Source organism: Blennius ocellaris (genome assembly GCF_963422515.1).
Source record: "Blennius ocellaris genome assembly, chromosome: 22".
NCBI lineage: Eukaryota > Metazoa > Chordata > Actinopteri > Blenniiformes > Blenniidae > Blennius > Blennius ocellaris.
Window position 1 is genome coordinate 618,247 of NC_137671.1, and position 7,500 is coordinate 625,746.

A 7,500-nucleotide genomic window follows, 5' to 3' on the forward strand; every position below is an offset into this window, starting at 1 on the left:
ACTGGATGACTGGATGACTGGATGACTGGGTGACTGGAGTGACTGGATGACTGGGTGACTGGATGACTGGATGACTGGGTGACTGGATGACTGGATGACTGGATGACTGGGTGACTGGGTGACTGGATTGACTGGGTGACTGGATGACTGGGTGACTGGGTGACTGGATGACTGGGTGACTGGATGACTGGGTGACTGGGTGACTGGATGACTGGATTGACTGGGTGACTGGATGACTGGATGACTGGATGACTGGATGACTGGGGTGACTGGATGACTGGGTGACTGGATGACTGGGTGACTGGATGACTGGATGACTGGATGACTGGGTGACTGGGTGACTGGATGACTGGATGACTGGGTGACTGGGTGACTGGGTGACTGGATGACTGGGTGACTGGGTGACTGGATGACTGGATGACTGGGTGACTGGGTGACTGGATGACTGGATGACTGGATGACTGGATGACTGGGTGACTGGATGACTGGGTGACTGGGTGACTGGATGACTGGGTGACTGGGTGACTGGATGACTGGATGACTGGGTGACTGGATGACTGGATGACTGGGTGACTGGGTGACTGGATGACTGGGTGACTGGATGACTGGGTGACTGGGTGACTGGATGACTGGGTGACTGGATGACTGGGTGACTGGGTGACTGGATGACTGGGTGACTGGGATGACTGAGGTGACTGGGTGACTGGATGACTGGATGACTGGGTGACTGGATGACTGGATGACTGGGTGACTGGATGACTGGGTGACTGGATGACTGGGTGACTGGATGACTGGATGACTGGATGACTGGTGACTGGATGACTGGATGACTGGGTGACTGGGGTGACTGGATGACTGGATGACTGGGTGACTGGGTGACTGGATGACTGGGTGACTGGGTGACTGGATGACTGGGTGACTGGATGACTGGGTGACTGGGTGACTGGGTGACTGGGTGACTGGATGACTGGATGACTGGATGACTGGGTGACTGGATGACTGGGTGACTGGGTGACTGGGTGACTGGATGACTGGATGACAGGGTGACTGGGTGACTGGGTGGACTGGGTGACTGGATGACTGGATGACTGGATGACTGGGTGACTGGGTGACTGGATGACTGGATGACTGGATGACTGGGTGACTGGGTGACTGGATGACTGGGTGACTGGATGACTGGATGACTGGGTGACTGGGTGACTGGATGACTGGGTGACTGGATGACTGGGTGACTGGGTGACTGGATGACTGGGTGACTGGATGACTGGATGACTGGGTGACTGGATGACTGGATGACTGGGTGACTGGGTGACTGGGTGACTGGATGACTGGATGACAGGGTGACTGGGTGACTGGATGACTGGATGACTGGATGACTGGGTGACTGGATGACTGGGTGACTGGATGACTGGATGACTGGGTGACTGGATGACTGGGTGACTGGGTGACTGGGTGACTGGGTGACTGGATGACTGGGTGACTGGATGACTGGGTGACTGGGTGACTGGGTGACTGGGTGACTGGGTGACTGGATGATGTAGAAAACCAGCACAGTGTCAGTCAGACTTTCGCCTTCTTTTCCTCAAATCTCTAGAATTCCTGCTGAGTCACTGTTCTGTTAGTCCGTGTTGTTCTGCTGCCCTCCTCCACCCTCCCTCCTCCACCCTCCACCCTTCACCCTCCCTCCTCCACCCTCCACCCTCCCTCCTCCACCCTCCCTCCTCCACCCTCCACCCTCCCTCCTTCATCCTCCACCCTCCCTCCTCCACCCTCCGTCCTCCACCCTCCCTCCTTCATCCTCCACCCTCCATCCTCCCCTCCTCCATCCTCCACCCTCCACCCTCCCTCCTCCACCCTCCACCCTCCCTCCTCCACCCTCCATCCTCCACCCTCCCTCCTTCATCCTCCACCCTCCCTCCTCCACCCTCCACCCTTCACCCTCCACCCTCCACCCTTCACCCTCCACCCTTCACCCCTCTACTCCTTGACTCCTCCCACCGTTCCACCCAGAGAACCCAGAGAACTGCGAGGCCTGATGAAGGCTGTTGGTTCCTGCATGGTGACGAACTGCTGAGTCTGATTGAGGTTCTGATGAGACCTGGAGCTTCTGTGGTTCCTGATGTTCTGTGGTTCCTGATGTTCTGTGGTTCCTGATGCTCTGTGGTTCCTGACGCTCTGTGGTTCCTGACGCTCTGTGGTTCCTGATGTTCTGTGGTTCCTGACGCTCTGTGGTTCCTGATGTTCTGTGGTTCCTGATGCTCTGTGGTTCCTGATGTTCTGTGGTTCCTGACGCTCTGTGGTTCCTGATGTTCTGTGGTTCCTGATGCTCTGTGGTTCCTGACGCTCTGTGGTTCCTGATGTTCTGTGGTTCCTGATGTTCTGTGGTTCCTGACGCTCTGTGGTTCCTGATGTTCTGTGGTTCCTGATGTTCTGTGGTTCCTGATGTTCTGTGGTTCCTGACGCTCTGTGGTTCCTGATGTTCTGTGGTTCCTGACGCTCTGTGGTTCCTGATGTTCTGTGGTTCCTGATGTTCTGTGGTTCCTGACGCTCTTTGGTTCCTGATGCTCTGTGTGGATCGTGTTATAACATGTTTATAGAGGGGTCGTGTTATAACATGTTTATAGAGGGGTCGTGTTATAACATGTTTATAGAGGGGTCGTGTTATAACATGTTTATAGAGGGGTCGTGTTATAACATGTTTATAGAGGGATCAGTGATCTGTCAGACTGCAGACAGGAAGTGTGGATCATCAGGTGATCCCAGGACGTTCTCCTCGGTTCCTCCTCGGTTCCTCCTCGGTTCCTCCTCACGAGGAACCAGGAAGTGAAACTTGTTAGTTTGTCGTTTTGAGAAACGACGACCTTCAGTCTTTTTCTTAAACTTTCCACTCAATCAGTTTTCCTCCAGCTGCAAAACAAATACGTCTGTTATCTGCTAGATTCTATTGTAACTACTGTAACTACTGTAACTGCTGTAACTACTCTAACTAATGTAACTAATGTAACTACTGTAACTACTCTAACTACTGTAACTACTGTAACTACTCTAACTAATGTAACTAATGTAACTACTGTAACTACTCTAACTACTGTAACTAGTCTAACTTCTCTAACTACTGTAACTACTCTAACTAATGTAACTAATGTAACTACTGTAACTACTCTAACTACTGTAACTAGTCTAACTTCTCTAACTACTGTAACTACTCTACTGCAACTACTGTAACTACTGCAACTACTGTAACTACTCTAACTACTGTAATCTAACCTGAACAACTTGGTGGTTCTCCTGGTGGAGAACAGGAGAACCCAGCACCTCCTGGTGGAGAACAGGAGAACTGTACCGTTGATTTCAACAACAGATTTTCAATAGGAAAACAGCTTGTAGACGTTTTACTGTGTTTTCATCTCCTGACGTGTGTGTGTGTGTGTGTGTGTGTGTGTGTGTGTGTGTGTGTGTGTGTGTGTGTGTGTGTGTGTGTGTGTGTGTGTGTGTGTGTGTGTGTGTGTGTGTGTGTGTGTGTGTGTGTGTGTGTGTGTGTGTGTGTGTGTGTGTGTGTGTGTGTGTGTGTGTGTGTGTGTGTGTGTGTGTGTGTGTGTGTGTGTGTGTGTGTGTGTGTGTGTTTAAGGTAATGGGGGGTTATGAGCAGAGAGCGTGACTTCTTTCCCAAACACAAGACCACCGCTGACTAAAACACACACACACACACACACACACACACACACACACACACACACACACACACACACACACACACACACACACACACACACACACACACACACACACACACACACAGAGAGGATAATTACAGGAAAGGGCTTCTTGGCTCTGAATGCAGTGTGATTGCTCCTCTTCCTCCACTGGAAGTCAAGAGAGCCTGTTGAGTGCATGTTGTCATGGCAACGTGAGGGGAAGGGTTGTCAGGGATGAGCGGTGTGGATTTGCAAGGACTGAAGTTTGTTAGAAACCACGTTAACTCACCACGGTTCATCATCCTCTTTACACTACAGTCACTGCTACACTACAGTCACTGCTACACTACAGTCACTGCTACAGTCACTGCTACACTACAGTCACTGCTACACTACAGTCACTGCTACAGTCACTGCTACACTACAGTCACTGCTACAGTCACTGCTACACTACAGTCGCTGCTACAGTCACTGCTACACTACAGTCACTGCTACACTACAGTCACTGCTACAGTCACTGCTACAGTCACTGCTACACTACAGTCACTGCTACACTACAGTCACTGCTACAGTCACTGCTACACTACAGTCACTGCTACAGTCACTGCTACACTACAGTCACTGCTACACTACAGTCACTGCTACACTACAGTCACTGCTACAGTCACTGCTACTGTCACTGCTACACTACAGTCACTGCTACACTACAGTCACTGCTACAGTCACTGCTACACTACAGTCACTGGTACTGTCACTGCTACACTACAGTCACTGCTACAGTCACTGCTACACTACAGTCACTTCTACACTACAGTCACTGCTACACTACAGTCACTGCTACAGTCACTGCTACACTACAGTCACTGCTACACTACAGTCACTTCTACACTACAGTCACTGCTACACTACAGTCACTGCTACACTACAGTCACTTCTACACTACAGTCACTGCTACACTACAGTCACTGTAGCGTTGTTTATAAATATTTGACTCTATGATTAACTTTAACACACACACACACACACACACGTTGACGCTCTATTTCCGCAGAATGTTTATCTTTTCATGCAGCAGCGGCGCTACGTCAGCAGTCAGTGATCCACTGCTCCACCCGTGGGCGGCAGCTCTGCTGTGTACTCAGATTACATCAAATACCTGGATTAAGACTGTTGGAGACTCCGTCACTCCGCCTGACTGATGATCCTGAGCTACACCCTCAGAGCTACACCCTCAGAGCGACTGCTACAAGTGCAGTTCACTGCTCCTCGTGTCACCAGCTTGTCTGGACGATGCAGAAACCCCAGGTCCCTGAACGTGCTAATGCTAATGCTAATGCTATAGCTCTGTCTGAACCACCATGCTGAGTACAGCACATGGTTACCATGGTTACAGTCAGTCTAGTCGCCATGGTAACAGTCAGTCTGGTCACTACAGTGACAGTCAGTCTAGTCGCCATGGTTACAGTCAGTCCGGTCACTACAGTGACAGTCAGTGGAGTCGCCACGGTAACAAACAGCTGATCCGTTCTCACTCTGCTCTTCACTGCTGTTGCTTCATAAACACCAACAAACAACCGTGACTCCATCTTCCGTCACCATGGAAACACTGAGCAGCATCTCATCTGGAGCCTTCAGGCTGCGTGTGATGATTTATACATCCTTTATTTCAATCATTTACCTCCTTCTTCCTCCTCTCACCAACGTCAGACGTACATCCAGCCGTACATCCAGCCGTACATCCAGCCGTACATCCAGCCGTACATCCAGACGTACATCCAGCCGTACATCCAGCCGTACATCCAGCCGTACATCCAGCCGTACATCCAGACATACTTTGTAGTATCAGTGTGTCTCTTTGTAGTATATCTTTGTAATATCAGTGTGTCTCTTTGTAGTATCAATGTGTATCTTTGTAGTGTCTCTTTGTAGTATCAGCGTGTCTCTTTGTAGTATCAGCGTGTCTCTTTGTAGTATCAGTGTGTCTCTTTGTAGTATCAGTGTGTCTCTTTGTAGTATATCTTTGTAATATCAGTGTGTCTCTTTGTAGTATCAATGTGTATCTTTGTAGTGTCTCTTTGTAGTATCAGTGTGTCTCTTTGTAGTATCAGCGTGTCTCTTTGTAGTATCAGTGTGTCTCTTTGTAGTATCTCTTTGTAATATCAGTGTGTCTCTTTGTAGTATCAGTGTGTCTCTTTGTAGTATCAGTGTGTATCTTTGTAGTGTCTCTTTGTAGTATCAGTGTGTCTCTTTGTAGTATCAGCGTGTCTCTTTGTAGTATCAGTGTGTCTCTTTGTAGTATCTCTTTGTAATATCAGTGTGTCTCTTTGTAGTATCAGTGTGTCTCTTTGTAGTATCAGTGTGTTTCTTTGTAGTATCAGTGTGTCTCTGTAGTATCAGTGTGTATCTTTGTAGTATCAGCGTGTCTCTTTGTAGTATCAGTGTGTCTCTTTGTAGTATCAGTGTGTCTCTTTGTAGTATCAGTGTGTATCTTTGTAGTATCAGTGTGTCTCTTTGTAGTATCAGTGTGTCTCTTTGTAGTATCAGCGTGTCTCTTTGTAGTATCAGTGTGTGTCTTTGTAGTATCAGTGTGTATCTTTGTAGTGTCTCTTTGTAGTATCAGTGTGTCTCTTTGTAGTATCAGCGTGTCTCTTTGTAGTATCAGTGTGTCTCTTTGTAGTATCTCTTTGTAATATCAGTGTGTCTCTTTGTAGTATCAGTGTGTCTCTTTGTAGTATCAGTGTGTTTCTTTGTAGTATCAGTGTGTCTCTGTAGTATCAGTGTGTATCTTTGTAGTATCAGCGTGTCTCTTTGTAGTATCAGTGTGTATCTTTGTAGTATCAGTGTGTCTCTTTGTAGTATCAGTGTGTATCTTTGTAGTATCAGTGTGTCTCTTTGTAGTATCAGTGTGTATCTTTGTAGTATCAGTGTGTCTCTTTGTAGTATCAGTATGTATCTTTGTAGTACTCTCAGATGAGCAGAAGACTGGGATTTACTGTGTACCAGTAGTAGTGTCAGGTCGTGGCCACTAGAGGGAGCCTCTGCTGCTGCTGAGGGGGAAACACACTGACGGACTTTATAAACTACAGTGAAGGTTTTAAACTACAGTGAAGGTTTTAAACTACAGTGAAGGTTTCTAAACTACAGTGAAGGTTTAAACTACAGTGAAGGTTTAAACTACAGTGAAGGTTTTAAACTCCAGTGAAGGTTTTTAAACTACAGTGATGGTTTTAAACTACAGTGAAGGTTTCTAAACTACAGTGAAGGTTTAAACTACAGTGAAGGTTTTTAAACTACAGTGAAGGTTTTAAACTACAGTGAAGGTTTCTAAACTACAGTGAAGGTTTAAACTACAGTGAAGGTTTAAACTACAGTGAAGGTTTTAAACTACAGTGAAGGTTTTAAACTACAGTGAAGGTTTCTAAACTACAGTGAAGGTTTAAACTACAGTGAAGGTTTAAACTACAGTGAAGGTTTTAAACTCCAGTGAAGGTTTTTAAACTACAGTGATGGTTTTAAACTACAGTGAAGGTTTCTAAACTACAGTGAAGGTTTAAACTACAGTGAAGGTTTTTAAACTACAGTGAAGGTTTTAAACTACAGTGAAGGTTTCTAAACTACAGTGAAGGTTTAAACTACAGTGAAGGTTTAAACTACAGTGAAGGTTTTAAACTCCAGTGAAGGTTTTTAAACTACAGTGATGGTTTCAAACTACAGTGAAGGTTTCTAAACTACAGTGAAGGTTTAAACTACAGTGAAGGTTTTTAAACTACAGTGAAGGTTTTAAACTACAGTGAAGGTTTCTAAA